Source organism: Bos javanicus, chromosome 3 (assembly GCF_032452875.1).
Source record: "Bos javanicus breed banteng chromosome 3, ARS-OSU_banteng_1.0, whole genome shotgun sequence".
Classification (NCBI taxonomy): Eukaryota; Metazoa; Chordata; class Mammalia; order Artiodactyla; family Bovidae; genus Bos; species Bos javanicus.
The window spans coordinates 72,025,826-72,042,022 of record NC_083870.1 but is presented as its reverse complement, the minus strand read 5'-3'; the positions used below and the strand labels follow the sequence as shown (position 1 = coordinate 72,042,022).

The window sequence follows — 16,197 nt, the reverse complement described above, 5'->3', positions numbered from 1 at the left end:
AATAGACCAGGGCCAATAAAATTTCCAAATCCCTTTCAACTCCATCTAATGTTCTCTCTTTTTAAATATCAGATAATATAGCTTATGCTCAATGGATGTAAATACTTTACTTCAGGTCACATAACTTTGTGTTGGAAATCTTATATTGTCTCATTTCTTATGGCAATTCTCATTTCCTTCATGACCTATGTCTCTTCCATTCCCACACTGACTGTCAAGTTGAAAATTATATTCAACATTTACTCTGCCTCCATGTCCATTGACCTATGTATTTCAAACTTTAAGTATAAGCCACTAGACACAAAGCTACCCCATGTCCAAGGAGCAGCAGTTGTGTGGGTGCAGGAAGGCTGAGAAGAGCTACTCCACATCCAAGGTCAGGAAGGGCGGCCGTGAGGAGGTACCTCTCCTCGAAGGTAAGAGGCAGTGGCTGTGCTTTGCTGGAGCAGCCATGAAGAGATACCCTATGTCCAAGGTAAGAGAAACTCAAGTAAGATGGTATGTGTTTCAAGAGGGCATCAGAGGGCAGACACACTGAAACCATACTCACAGAAAACTAGCCAATCTGATCACATGGACCACAGCCTTGTGTAACTCAATGAAACTAAGCCATGCCATGTGGGGCCACCCAAGATGGACAGGTCATGGTGGAGAGATCTGACAGAATGTGGTCCACTGGAGAAGTGAATGACAAACTACTTCAATATTCTTGCCTTGAGAACCACATGAACAGTATGAAAAGGTAAAATGATAGGATACTGAAAGAGGAACTTCCCAGGTCATAGGTGCCCAAAATGCTACTGGAGATCAGTGGAGAAATAACTCCAGAAAGAATGAAGGGATGGAGACAAAGCAAAAACAATACCCAACTGTGGATGTGACTGGTAATAGAAGCAAGGTCCAATGCTATAAAGAGCAATATTGCATAGGAACCTGAATTTCAGGTCCATGAATCAAGGCAAATTGGAAGTGGTCAAACAAGGGATGGCAAGAGTGAATATCGACATTCTAGGAGTCAGCAAACTAAAAAGGACTGAATGGGTGAATCTAAATCAGATGACCATTATATCTACTACTGTAGGCAGGAATCCCTTAGAAGAAATGGAGTAGCCATCATGGTCAACAAAAGATCCGAAATGCAGTACTTGAATGCAATCTCAAAAACAACAGAATGATCTCTGTTCGTTGCCAAGGTAAACCATGCAATATTATGGTAATCCAGGTCTATGCCCCAACCAGCAATGCTGAAGAAGCTGAAGTTGAATGGTTCTATGAAGACCTACAAGACCTATTAGAACTAAACCCCCAAAAGATGTCCTTTACATTATAGGGGACTGGAATGTAAAAGTAGGAAGTCAAGAAACTCCTGGAGTAACAGGCAAATTTGGCCTATGAGTACGGAATGAAGCAGGGCAAAGGCTAATAGAGTTTTTTCAAGGGAACACACTGGTCATAACAAACACTGTCTTCCAACAACACAAAAGAAGACTCTACATATGGACATCACCAGATGGTCAACACTGAAATCAGATTGATTATATTCTTTGCAGCCAAAGATGGAGAAGCTCTATACAGTCAGCAAAAACAAGACCAGGAGCTGAGTGTGGCTCAAATCATGAACTCCTTATTGCCAATTCAGACTTAAATTGAAGAAAGTAGGGAAAACCACTAGACCATTCAGGTATGACCTAAAAATCCCTTATGATTATACAGTGGAAGTGAGAAATAGATTTAAGGGACTAGATCTGATAGATAGAGTGCCTGATGAACTATGGATGGAAGTTCGTGACATTGTAAAGGAGACAGGGATCAAGACAATCCCCATGGAAAAGAAATGCAAAAAAGCAAAATGGTGGTCTAGGGGGCCTTACAAATAGCTGTGAAAAGAAGAGAAGTGAAAAGCAAAGGAGAAAAAGAAAGATATAAGCATCTGAATGCAGAGTTCCAAGGAATAGCAAGGAGAGATAAGAAAGCCTTCCTCGGCAATCAGTGCAAAGAAATAGAGGAAAATAACAGAATGGGAAAGACTAGAGATCTCTTCAAGAAAATTAGAGATACCAAGGGAACATTTCATGGAAAAATGGGCTCGATGAAGGACAGAAATGGTATGGACATAACAGAAGCAGAAGATATTAAGAAGAGGTGGAAATAATACACAGAAGAACTGTATAAAAAACATCTTCATGACCCAGATAATCACGATGGTGTGATCACTGACCTAGAGCCAGACATCCTGGAATGTGAAGTCAAGTGGGCCTGAGAAAGTATCACTACAGACAAAGGTAGTGGAACTGATGGAATTCCAGTTGAGCTATGTCAAATCCTGAAAGATGATGCTGTGAAAGTGCTGCACTCAATATGCCAGGAAATTTGGAATACTCAGCAGTGGCCACAGGACTGGAAAAGGTCAGTTTTCATTCCAATCCCAAAGAAAGGCAATGCCAAAGAATGCTCAAACTACCACACAATTGCACTCATCTCACATGCTAGTAAAGTAATGCTCAAAATTTTCCAAGCCAGGCTTCAGCAGTACGTGAACAATGACCTTCCAGATGTTCAAACTCATTTTCGAAAAAGCAGAGGAACCAGAGATCAAATTGCCAACATCTGCTGGATCATGGAAAAAGCAAGAGAGTTCCAGAAAAACGTCTATTTCTACTTTATTTACTATGCCAAAGCCTTTGACTGTGTGGATCACAATAAACTGTGGAAAATTCTGAAAGAGATGGGGATACCAGAACACCTGACCTGCCTCTTGAGAAATCTGTATGCAGGTCAGGAATCAACAGTTAGAACTGGACATGGAACAGACTGGTTCCAAATAGGAAAAGGAGTACATCAAGGCTGTATATTGTCACCCTGCTTATTTAACTTATATGCAGAGTACATCATGAGAAATGCTGGGCTGGAAGACACACAAGCTGGAATCAAGATTGCTGGGAAAAATATCAATCACCTCAGATATGCACATGACACCACCCTTATGGAAGAAAGTGAAGAGGAACTAAAACCTCTTGATGAAAGTGAAAGAGGAGAGTGAAAAAGTTGGCTTAAAGCTCAACATTCAGAAAACGAAGATCATGGCATCTGGTCCCATCAATTCATGGGAAATAGATGGGGAAACAGTGAAAACAGTGGCAGACTTTATTCTGGGGGCTCCAAAATCACTGCAGATGGTGACTGCAGCCATGAAATTAAAAGACGCTTACTCCTCGGAAGGAAAGTTATGACCAACCTAGATAGTATATTGAAAAGCAGACATATAACTTTGCCAACAAAGGTCCATCTAGTCAAGGCTATGGTTTTTCCAGTGGTCATGTATAGATGTGAGAGTTGGACTGTGAAGAAACCTGAGTGCCCAAGAATTGATGCTTTTGAACTGTGGTGTTGCAGAAGATTCTTGAGAGTCCCTTGGACTGCCAGGAGATCCAACCAGTCCATCCTAAAGGAGATCAGTCCTGGGTGTTCATTGGAAGGATTGATACTGAAGCTGAAACTCCAATACATTGGCCACCTCATGAGAAGAGTTGACTCACTGGAAAAGACTCTGATGCTGGGAATTATTGGGGCAGGAGGAGAAAGGGATGACAGAGGATGAGATTGCTGGATGGCATCACTGACTCGATGAACATGGGTTTGAGTGAACTCCAGGAGTGGTGATGGACAGGGAGGCCTGGCGTGCTGTGATTCATGGGGCCGCAAAGAGTCGGACATGACTGAGTGACTGAACTTGACTGAACTGAACTGAACTAAGGTACAAAAGATTAAGCTCTTAAAAATATAGACCATATTCCAGCCATGGAGTTTTAAGTATGTTTAATTAAAAGGAGTAACGCATACAAAATAATAAAATAGTGATAATAGCTTTTTTTAAAAGTAGAAACAAAGTAATAGTTAACATTGGAAAGTTAGGAGTTGATAAGTATGGAAGCATTTGCCTCGGTGTGGAATGTTGAAAAAATACTCCTGAAGCAGGTCATTGTTGGCTTCCCTGAAATATAGGTGGACACATCCGTGTGTGTTTGTGTGTGTGTGTGTGTGTGTGTGCTGGAGAAGAGTATGAGGTGATTTAATGAGAAACAGTTGTTGAAGCTCTTAGAGCTAGTAGACTTGAGTGCTCTAGAAAATGCCTAAGGTACAAAGAAAATGCCTTACAAATATTAACCTTTTTTCTACCCATTTTTAAAAATGTGTTTTGGAGAATATTAGTATACCTTGCAGTAAAGAAATTTGAGAAACTTTTAATACTTTATCTTACATGTTGGAAATTCAAAGGTACATTACATTAGCAGTGTTTGCAATAATGTATCAAATAAATTTAGATAATGTTATTCAATTCCAAGGTTTGATTAGGAATTCTAGTAAGGGAACATTTGTTTATATTTTGAGGCCACTTTTTTTTTGTAGAATGCTAGCTTACTAATGATACTTCAAACAGTAAAGTATCCTATTCTGAAACTCTGATTTCCCTACGCTGGTTTACTCTGTTTGCCAATTATTTTATTTACCCCATCCATTTAATTTTATTGTCCAATTTGTCCGGAGAATTCATTCCATTAGAAACACCTGATTAATGAATGGGCCAGGAATATTGAATGGTATGCTATCTACTAGCCAGGAGCTTTTAGGCTAGCAGATGAAAAGATACATAAGCAGTAACAACAGGTCTTCCTAAGAGAACACATTTCAGTCAACCACACTAAAATAAAAGAAAAAGAAAATCACTAGAAAAGTTCTATTCTAATGAAAGAAATAAATACTTTAAGTTTACTTCAACAGTAAGTTTGTATTTTCTTAAGTCTCAGAATATAAGTATATAATTTCAAGCTGAATATAAAGTGAAATGTTTACTTATGCATACAAGTAAATATGCATTGGTAAAATATTTGAGTTAAAAATCTGATTGTAGACTAAGACTCTTTAGATTTCCTAATCTCTTAGGACCACCGTATGGTACAGTTCAGTTGAGTTCAGTTGCTCAGTTGTGTCCGACTCTTTGCGACCCCATGAATCGCAGCACTCCAGGCTTCCTTGTCCATCACCAACTCCCAGAGTTCACTCAGACCCATGTCCATCGAGTCAGTGATGCCATCCAACCATCTCATCCTCTGTCGTCCCCTTCTCCCCCTGCCCCCAATGCCTCTCAGCATCAGAGTCTTTTCCAATGAGTCAACTCTTTGCATGAGGTGGCCAAAGTACTGGAGTTTCAGCTTTAGCATCATTCCTTCCAAAGAAATCCCAGGGCTGATCTCCTTCAGAATGGACTGGTTGGATCTCCTTGCAGTCCAAGGGACTCTCAAGAATCTTCTGCAACACCACAGTTCAAAAGCATCAATTCTTCGGCGTTCAGCCTTCTTCACAGTCCAACTCTCACATCCATACACGACCACTGGAAAAACCATAGGCTTGACTAGACGGACCTTTGTTGGCAAAGTAGTGTCTCTGCTTTTGAGTATGCTATCTAGGTTGGTCATAACTTTCCTTCCAAGGAGTAAGCGTCTTTTAATTTCATGGCTGCAGTCACCATCTGCAGTGATTTTGGAGCCCAAAAAAATAAAGTCTGACACTGTTTCCACTGTTTCCCCATCTATTTCCCATGAAGTGATGGGACCAGATACCATAATCTTGGTTTTCTGAATGTTGAGCTTTAAGCCAACTTTTTCACTCTCCTCTTTCACTTTCATCAAGAGGCTTTTGAGTTCCTCTTCACTTTCTGCTGTAAGGGTGGTGTCATCTGCATATCTGACGTGATTGATATTTCTCCCAGCAATCTTCATTCCAGCTTGTGCTTCTTCCAGTCCAGCGTTTCTCATGATGTACTCTGCATATAAGTTAAATAAGCAGGGTGACAATATACAGCCTTGACGCATATGGTACAGTGTTTTGCAAAAGCACCAAACTCAAAGTCATTGTGAAACTGTTGTTTGTGCTGACACAGTGAACCTATGGTCTTGACTACCCTAAGAACACATCATGGCTTAATATCTAGTATGGATGTGTTAAGTATTTTAATACTATCCCCTACTAGTAGGCATGATTAGATGGTTCTAGTAGGGGATATGTTTGAAAACTACTTGAATAATTAATCAGGAACCAGCCCAGGCCTGAGGTTTCTTCTGCTGATAGATTATCTATTGTCTAATTATAGCTTTTTTTTTTTTTTTTAAATTATGGTGAGTTCAAGCATCTCCTTTTGTTCTATTTAAGGGTTACTTTGGAGTATATTAGCACAAAAATAATTGCACGTTATTTTAATAAGGTTATGTCACTGATAACGCTAAGAAGGTATAAAATTTATCAAAAGTTGCTGCTGCTGCTGCTAAGTCACTTCAGTCGTGTCCGACTCTGTGCAACCCCACAGATGGCAGCCCACCAGGCTCCCCGTCCCTGGGATTCTCCAGGCAAGAACACTGGAGTGGGTTGCCATTTCCTTCTCCAATGCATGAAAGTGAAAAGTCAAAGTGAAGTCGTTCAGTTATGTCTGACTCTTAGTGACCCCATGGACTGCAGCCTTCCAGGCTCCTCCGTCCATGGGATTTTCCAGGCAAGAGTACTGGAGTGGGGTGCCATTGCCTTCTCCCTATCAAAAGTTAGGTGGAACTAAATTTTTAAGGGCTACAATTCATTGCATTATAGGGCAATAGATAATTATAATTATAATGAACATATAAGCATTTGATTGTCAAGTAAAACAATAATAAAATATATTTTTAGCAATTTCATGGAGCAAATCTTATCTAATTTGGTACTTACAATGGTTCTGTGAGGTAAGCAGTTAAATTCTCCTGTCACAAAATTTTTGGTTTTACTTTGCCCAATACCACATGATTACAAAAAAAGAGTTGAAACTAGAATGTACAACAGAGGTCTTGAAAATTATTTATGAGACCTATATATAGAAAACTATAAAACACTGATGAAAGAAATAAAAGATGACAGAAATAGATGGAGAAATATATCATGTTCATGGATTGGAAGAATCAATATAGTGAAAATGAGTATATTAACCAAAGCAATCTATAGATTCAATGCAATCCCTATCAAGCTAACAATGGTATTTTTCACAGAACTAGAAAAAATAATTTCACAATTTGTATGGAAGTACAAAAACCCTCAAATAGCCAAAGCAATCTTGAGAAAGAAGAATGGAACTGGAGGAATCAACCTGTCTGTCTTCAGAGCATACTACAAAGCTACAGTCATCAAGACAGTATGGTACTGGCACACAGACAGATATATAGGTCAATGGAACAAAATAGAAAGCCCAGAAATAAATCCACATACCTATGGACATTTTATCTTTGACAAAGGAGGCAAAAATATACAATTGAGGAAAGACAATCTCTTTAACAAAATGTGTTGGGAAAACTGGTCAACAATATATAAAAGAATGAAATTAGAACACTTTCTAACACCATACGCAAAAATAAACTCAAAATGGATTAAAGATCTAAATAGGAAACCAGAAACTATAAACCTCCTAGAGGAAAACATAGACAAAACACTCTCTGACATAAATCACAGCAGGATCCTTTATGACCCACCTCCCAGAGTAATGGAAATAAAAGCAAAAATAAACAAATGGGACCTAATTAAACTTAAAAGCTTTTGCACAATAAAAGAGACTATAATCAAGGTGAAAGACAGCCTTCAGAATGGAACAAAATAATAGAAAATGAAGCAACTCACATAGAATTAATCTCAAAAATATAGAAACAGCTCATGCAGCTCAATACCAGAAAAATAAACGACCCAATCAAAAAATGGGCCAAAGAACTAAATAGACATTTCTCCAAAGAAGACATACTGATGGCTAACAAACACATGAAAAGATGTTCAACATCACTCATTGTTAGAGATATGCAAATCAAAACTACAGTGAAGTACCATCTCACACCAGTCAGAATGGCTGCCATCACAAAGTCTACAAACAATAAATGCTGAAGAGGATGTGGAGAAAAGGGGACCCTCTTACACTTTTGGTGGGAATGCAAACTTGTACAGCCACTATGGCTAACGGTGTGGAGATTCCTTAAAAATCTGGAAATAGAACTGTCACATGACCCAGCAATCCCACTGCTGGGCATACACACTGAGGAAACCAGAATTGAAAGAGGCAAGTTTACCCTATTGTTCATTGCAACACTGTTTACAATATCTAGGACATGGAAGCAACCTAGATGTCCACCAGCAGATGAATGGATAAGAAAGCCATGGTACATATACACAGTGGGATATTACTCAGCTATTAAAAAGAACACATTTGAATCAGTTCTAATGAAGTGGATGAAACTGGAGCCTATTATACAGAGTGAAGTAAGTCAGAAAGAAAAACACCAATACAGTATATTAATGCAAATATATGGAATTTAGAAAGATGGTAATGATGACCCTATATACAAAAGAGCTAAAAAGAGACACTGATATAAGGAACAGACTTTTGGACTCTGTGGGAGAAGGCAAGGGTGTGATGATTTGAGAGAATAGCATTGAAACATGTATATTACCATAGGTGAAATAGATAGCCAGTCCAGGTTTGATGCATGAGACAGGGTGCTCAAGATCAGTGCACTGGGATGACCATGAGGGATTGGATGGGGAGGGATGTGGGAGGGGGCTTCAGGATGGGGGACACATGTAGACCCATAGCTGATTCATATAAATGTATGGCAAAAAACACTACAGTATTGTAAAATAATTATCCTCCAATTAAAATAAATCAATTAATTTAAAATTTTATTTATAAGGTAATATACTGTAACAATATCTCTTGGTCTTAAACTTGTGTCATCACCAAGGAATTAATAAGAGCTATTACCATTACCTTTCTTAGGGGCTCTGCAATGAAAAATCATTTTCTTTCAATTTTATTGGAACAGGGAATGGCCAAAAAAAGCATTATTCTGTACACTTGTGAGAGTGTTTATGGATGAGATTAACATCTGAATAGGTAAGATTCAGAAAGCAACTTTCCCTTCCTTTGTGTGTGTGTGGGGAAGGGAGGAAAGAGGGTGGCAGGAGGGTTCTCATCCAATGTGTTGGGAGGCCTGAAGAGAACAAAAGGTGCTCTCTCTACACAAGTGTTTTCATATTAAGACTTTGATGTTCTCCTGAACTCAGGCTGGAACTTACACATTCGGCTCTCCTGGTTCCCTGGTCTTTGAACATGAACAGGAATTATACCATAGGCTTTTCTGGTTCTCCAGCTGGTGGATAGCAGATTGTGGGACTTCTCAACCTCTATAATCACATGAGATAATTTATTATAAAAAATCTCTAAATATATATATATATAGAGAGAGAGGCATTTGTGGTTCAGTTGGTAAGAGTTATCTAACTATTTGCGACCCCATGGACTGCAGAACATTAGGCTTCCTTGTCCTTTACCCTCTCCAGAAGTTTGCTCAAACTCATGTCCATTGAGTTGATGATACCATCAAACCATCTCATCCTCTGTCGCTTCCTTCTCCTCTTGCCCTGTCTTTTCTAGAATGAGGGTCTTTTCCAATGAGTCGGCTTTTTATATCAAGTGACTATAAGCATTGGAGCTTCAGCTTCAGCATCAGGCCTTCCAATGATTATTCAAGGCATCTTTTCTTTAGGATTGATCGGTTTGATTTCCTTGCTCTCCAAGGGACTCTCAAGAGACTTCAGCACCATAGTTCGAAAGCATTAATTCTTCAGCACTCAGGTTTCTTTATGGTCCAACTCTCATATCTGTACATGACTACTGGAAAAACCATAGCTTTGACTATACAGACCTTTGTTGGCAAAGTGATCTTTTTTTGTCATAATTTTTCTTCAAAGGAACAAGAGTCTTTTAATTTCTTGGCTGCAGTCACCATTTGCCATAATTTTGGAGCCCTGTACTGTGTGCTTTGTTGCTCAGTCATGTCCTCCTCTTTGCAACCCTATGAGCTGCAGCTCACCAGGCTCCTCCGTTCATGGGGATTCTCAAAGCAAGAATACTGGAGTGAGTTGCCATGCCCTTCTCCAAGGGATCTTCCCAACCCAGGGATCAAACACTGGTCTCCCACATTGCAGGTGGATTTTTTACCAACTGAGCCACCAGGGAAGCCCAAGAATACTGGAGTGGGTAGGCTATCCCTTCTCCAGAGGATCTTTTTGGCCAGGAATCAAACTGGTGTCTCCTGCATTGCAGGCAGGTTCTTTACCAGCTGAGCTATCAGGGAAGCTCTTTTGGAGCCCCAAAATATAAAATGTATCAATGTTTCCATTTTCCCCCATCTATTTCTCATGAAGTGATGGGACCAGATGACACGGTATTCGTTTCTTGAATGTTCAATTTAAGCCAACTTATTCACTCTCCTCTTTTACCTTCTTCACTTTTTGCCATTAAAGTGGTGTCACATGAATCTGAGGTTGTTGATATTTCTCCTGGAAATCTTGATTATATATATCAAGATATATATAGGTGTGTATATATATGTGTGTGTGTGTGTGTGTGTGTGTGTGTGCCTGTGTGCGTGTGTGTATCCATATTAACATGATGTATGTGCTAAGTTGCTTCTGTCATGTCCAACTCTTTGTGACCCCATGGACTGTGGCCTTTCCAGTGTTCTTTGTCCATGGGATTCTTCAGTCAAGAATTCTGGAGTAGGTTGCCATGCTCTCTTCCAGGGAAGCTTCCCGACCTAGGGATTGAACCCTCATCTTTTGTACCTCCTGTATTGGCAGGATGGTTCTTTACCACTAGTGCCACCTGGGAAGCCCATACATTGACATAAACATTATGACATAAATAAGTTAGAGAGATGGGAGGAGGGCATGGCAACCCACTCCAGTGTTCTTGCCTGGAGAATCCCCATGGACAGAGTAGCCTGGTGGGCTATAGTCCATGGGGTGGAAGAGTCAGACACAACTGAGTGACAAAGCACAGCACAGCATTAACATAATTGTATCTTCTATTCTTTTTCTTGGAGAAACTTGGTAAGTCATTTTCATCATGTCCTTTTGTCAAGCAAGATTTATAACACCCCCGTGCATTCTACATTGTCTTTGAAAAACCAGGTAATCGAGTTTTATATCCTAGAAATATTTTCAAGAGATGAAGAAGATTGTGCTTTTCTAAAGGAAAATTTGGAGCAAATGAAGTAAAATATGAAGGCTATAATGCAGTTACATGGCCATTCATGACTGATCTGTTCTGAGTTGTGAAAAAGAATGAGAGAAATTAATAGAATAAAATGTTCCTGAAATCTTGGCTTGTTTATACCTTCTTATGAGCTACTATTTTACCCTACTTCACATACTCTGAGAAAGCATGATCAAGCATTTTTATATAACAGAGAAAGTGTATAGATTCAAAATTAGTTATAAAATTATAATTATATTGCATTTGTAAAGATTGAAGTACAACACTTGGCATATTAATGCTAATCATTAATGTGACTTTTTATTTCCACTAATTTTTATTATTAACTAATAATAATAAACTAATGATTTTTTTATTTAATATAAATACAATTTTACATTATTGAAGTTTTGATTTGCATTTCTCTAATAATTAATGATGTTGAGCATTTTTCATAGGCTTTTTGGACATCTGTATGCAGCTGCAACAAGCGGCGCACTTAGCGCAGCTGAGAGAAGCTACACCACGTCTGAGGTCAGGAGCAGAAGCCAGGAGAACCCCATGCCCAAAGGGCGGCAGCCAAGAGTAGTTACCCCACGTCCAAGGTCAGGGGCAGCGGCCGAGAGTGCCAGGCTGCAACAGCGCAGGAACGGCTGAGAGGATCTACCCCATATCTGAGGTCAAGGGGGGCGGCCGAGAGGAGTTATCCTGATTCCAGGTCAGAGGCGGCGACGAGAGGATTACCCTGCGTCCAGGTCAGAGTTGGCAGCTGGGAGGAGCTACCCCACGGCCCCATGCCCCCACGCCCGAGGCCAGGGGCAGCGGCTGGGAGGACCAACCCGACGTCCAAGGAGCCGTGGCTGCACGGGCACAGGAGGGCCTAGAGGAGCTATCCCACGTTGAAGTTCAGGAAGGGCAACGGGGAGAAGATACCCCTCATCCAAGGTAAGGAGCAGCGGCTGCGCTTTGCTGGAGTAGCCGTGAGAGATACCCCATGCCCAAGGTAAGAGAAACCCAAGTAAGATGGTAGGTGTTGCAAGAGGGCATCAGAGGGCAGACAAACTGAAACCATACTCACAGAAAACTAGTCAAACTAATCACACTAGGACCACAGCCTTGTCTAACTTAATGAAACTAAGCCATGCCCGTGGAGCAACCCAAGATGGGCGGGTCATGGTAGAGAGATCTGACAGAATGTGGTCCACTGGAGAAGGGAATGGCAAACCACGTCAGTACTCTTGCCTTGAGAACCCCATGAACAGTATGAAAAGGCAAAATAATAGGATACTGAAAGAGAAACTCCCCAGGTCAGTAGGTTCCCAATATGCTACTGGAGATCAGTGGAGAAACAACTCCAGAAAGAATGAAGGGATGGAGCCAAAGCAAAAACAATACCCAGCTGTGGATGTAACTGGTGATAGAAGCAAGGTTCGATGCTATAAAGAGCAATATTGCATAGGAACCTGGAATGTCAGGTCCATGAATCAAGGCAAATTGGAAGTGGTCAAACAAGAGATGGCAAGAGTGAATGTCGAAATTCTAGGATTCAGTGAACTCAAATGGACTGGAATGGGTGAATTTAACTCAGATGACCATTATATATACTACTGCGGGCAAGAATCCCTCAGAAGAAATGGAGTAGCCATCATGGTCAATAAAAGAGTCCATAATGCAGTACTTGGATGCAATCTCAAAAATGACAGAAGGATCTCTGATAGTTTCCAAGGCAAACCATTCAATACCACAGTAATCCAGGTCTATGCCAACCAGTAATGCTGAAGAAGCTGAAGTTGAACGGTTCTATGAAGACCTACAAGACCTTTTAGAACTAACACCCAAAAAAGATGTCCTTTTCATTATAGGGGACTGGAATGCAAAAGTAGGAAGTCAAGAAACACCTGGAGTAACAGGCAAATTTGGCCTTGGAATACAGAATGAAGCAGGGCAAAGACTAATAGAGTTTTGCCCAAAAAATGCACTGATCATAACAAACACCCTCTTCCAACAACACAAGAGAAGACTCTACACATGGACATCACCAGATGATCAACACTGAAATCAGATTGATTATATTCTTTGCAGCCAAAGATGGAGAAGCTCTACACAGTCAGCAAAAACAAGACCAGGAGCTGACTGTGGCTCAGATCATGAACTCCTTATTGCCAAATTCAGAGTTAAATTGAAGAAAGTAGGGAAAACCACTAGACCATTCAGGTATGACCTTAATCAAATCCCTTATGATTATACAGTGGAAGTGAGAAACAGATTTAAGGGACTAGATCTGATGGATAGAGTGCCTGATGAACTATGGATGCAGGTTTGTGACATTGTACAAGAGACAGGGTTAAAGACCATCCTCGTGGAAAAAAAAATGCAAAAAAAACCAAAATGGCTGTCTGGGGGGGCCTTACAAATAGCTGTGAAAAGAAGAGAAGTGAAAAGCAAAGGAGAAAAGGAAAGATATAAGTATCAGAATGCAGAGTTCCAAAGAATAGCAGGGGAGATAAGAAAGCCTTCCTCAGTGATCAATGCAAAGAAATAGAGGAAAACAACAGAATGGGGAAGACTAGAGATCTCTTCAAGAATATTAGAGATACCAAGGGAACATTTCATGCAAAGATGGGCTCGATAAAGGACAGAAATGGTATGGACCTAACAGAAGCAGTAGATACTAAGAAGAGGTGGCAAGAATACCCAGAAGAACTGTACAAAAAGATCTTCACAACCCAGATAATCACGATGATGTGATCACTGACTTACAGCCAGACATCCTGGAATGTGAAGTCAAGTGGGCCTTAGAAAGCATCACTATGAACAAAGCTAGTGGAGGTGATGGAATTCCAGTTGAGCTATTTCAAATCCTGAAAGATGATACTGTGAAAGTGCTACACTCAATATGCCAGCAAATTTGGAAAACTCAGCAGTGGCCACAGGACTGGAAAAGGTCAGTTTTCATTCCAATCCCAAAGAAAGGCAATGCCAAAGAATGCTCAAACTACCGCATAATTGCACTCATTTCACATGCTAGTAAAGTAATGCTCAAAATTCTCCAAGCCAGGCTTCAGCAATATGTTAACCGTGAACTTCCTGATGTTCAAGCTAGTTTTAGAAAAGGCAGAGGAACCAGAGATCAAATTGCCAACATCCGCTGAATCATGGAAAAAGCAAGAGAGTTCCAGAAAAATATGTATTTCTGCTTTATTGACTATGTCAAAGCCTTTGACTGTGTGGATCACAATAAACTGTGGAAAATTCTTCAAGAGTTGGGAATATCAGACCACCTGATCTGCCTCTTGAGAAATTTGTATGCAGGTCAGGAAGCAACAGTTAGAACTGGACACGGAAAAACAGACTGGTTCCAAATAGGAAAAGGAGTTCGTCAAGGCTGTATATTGTCACCCTGCTTATTTAACTTACATGCAGAGTACATCATGAGAAACACTGGGCTGGAAGAAGCATAAGCTGGAATCAAGATTGCCGGGAGAAATATCAATAACCTCATATATGCAGATGACACCATCCTTATGGCAAAAGTGAAGAGGAACTCAAAAGCCTCTTGATGAAAGTGAAAGTGGAGAGTGAAAAAGTTGGCTTAAAGCTCAACATTCAGAAAACGAAGATCATGGCATCTGGTCCCATCACTTCATGGGAAATAGATGGGGAAACAGTGCAAACAGTGTCAGACTTCATTTTTTGGGCTCAAAAATCACTGCAGATGGTGACTGCAGCCATGAAATTAAAAGATGCTTATTCCTTGGAAGGAAAGTTATGAGCAAGCTAGATAGCATATTCAAAAGCAGAGACATTACTTTGCCAACAAAAGTCCGTCTAGTCAAGGCTATGGTTTTTCCAGTGGTCATGTATGGATGTGAGAGTTGGGCTGTGAAGAAAGCTGAGCACCAAAGAATTGATGCTTTTGAACTGTGGTGTTGGAGAAGTCTTCTCAATGGACGTGAGTCTGAGTGAACCCCGGGAGTTGGTGATGGACAGGGAGGCCTGGAGTGCTGTGATTCATGGGGTCGCAAAGAGTCGGACACGACTGAGCGACTGAACTGAGCTGAACTGTGTCTTCTTTGGAGAAATGGATATTTAGATCTTTTATCCATTTATTGATTAGATTTTGTGTGTTTTGAGCTGCATGAGCTGTTTTTATGTTTTGGAAATTAATCTCTGGATTAATCTCTTGTCAGTGGTTTTGTTTGGGAATATTTTCTCCCATTCTGAGGGTTGTATTTTTTGTCTTGTTTATGGTTTCCATTGTTATGCAAAAGCTTTTAATTTTAATTAGATCGAATTAGTTTTATTTCTATTTTAATTACTCTAGGAAGTGGATCAAAAAAGATCTTGCTGCAATTCATGTCTAAGACTGTTCTGCGTATGTTTTCCTATAAGAATTTTATAGTGTGGAGCCATACATTTACCATTTTGAGGTTGTATGTGTGTGTGTATGGTATTAGGGATCTAGAAAAATGTATACAAATAAACTTTGTTAAAAAACAGAAATGAAGTCACAGGTGTAGCCAGCAAACTTATGGTTATCAGGGGATAAGAGGATGGAGGGACAAAGAGATTGACATATATCAGTTCATTTCAGTCGCTCAGTCATGTCAGACTCTTTGTGACCCCATGAATCTCAGCATGCCAGGCCTCCCTGTCCATCACCAACTCCCGGAGTTCACTCAGACTCACGTCCATCAAGTCAGTGATGCCATCCAGCCATCTCATCCTCTGTCGTCCCCTTCTCCTCCTGCCCCCAATCATTCCCAGCATCAGAGTCTTTGCCAATGAGTCAACTCTTCACATGAGGTGGCCAAAGTACTGGAGTTTCAGCTTCAACATCATTCCCTCCGAAGAAATCCCAGGGCTGATCTCCTTGAGAATGGACTGGTTGGATCTCCTTGCAGTCCAAGGGACTCTCAAGAGTCTTCTTCAACACCACAGTTCAAGAGCATCAATTCTTCAGTGCTCAACTTTCTTTACAGTCCAACTCTCACATACATACATGACCACTGGAAAAACCATATTCTTGACTAGACAGACCTTTGTTGGCAAAATAATGTCTCTGCTTTTGAATATGCTATCTAGGTTGGTCATAACTTTCC

The 16,197-nt window shown here is 40.3% G+C and overlaps 1 pseudogene; it reads left to right on the top strand.

Moving 5' to 3' along the window:
* The first annotated feature begins 313 nt into the window (after positions 1-313).
* LOC133245202 (craniofacial development protein 2-like) overlaps positions 314-16,197 on the top strand; it is a 47,333-nt pseudogene continuing 31,449 nt past the window's right edge.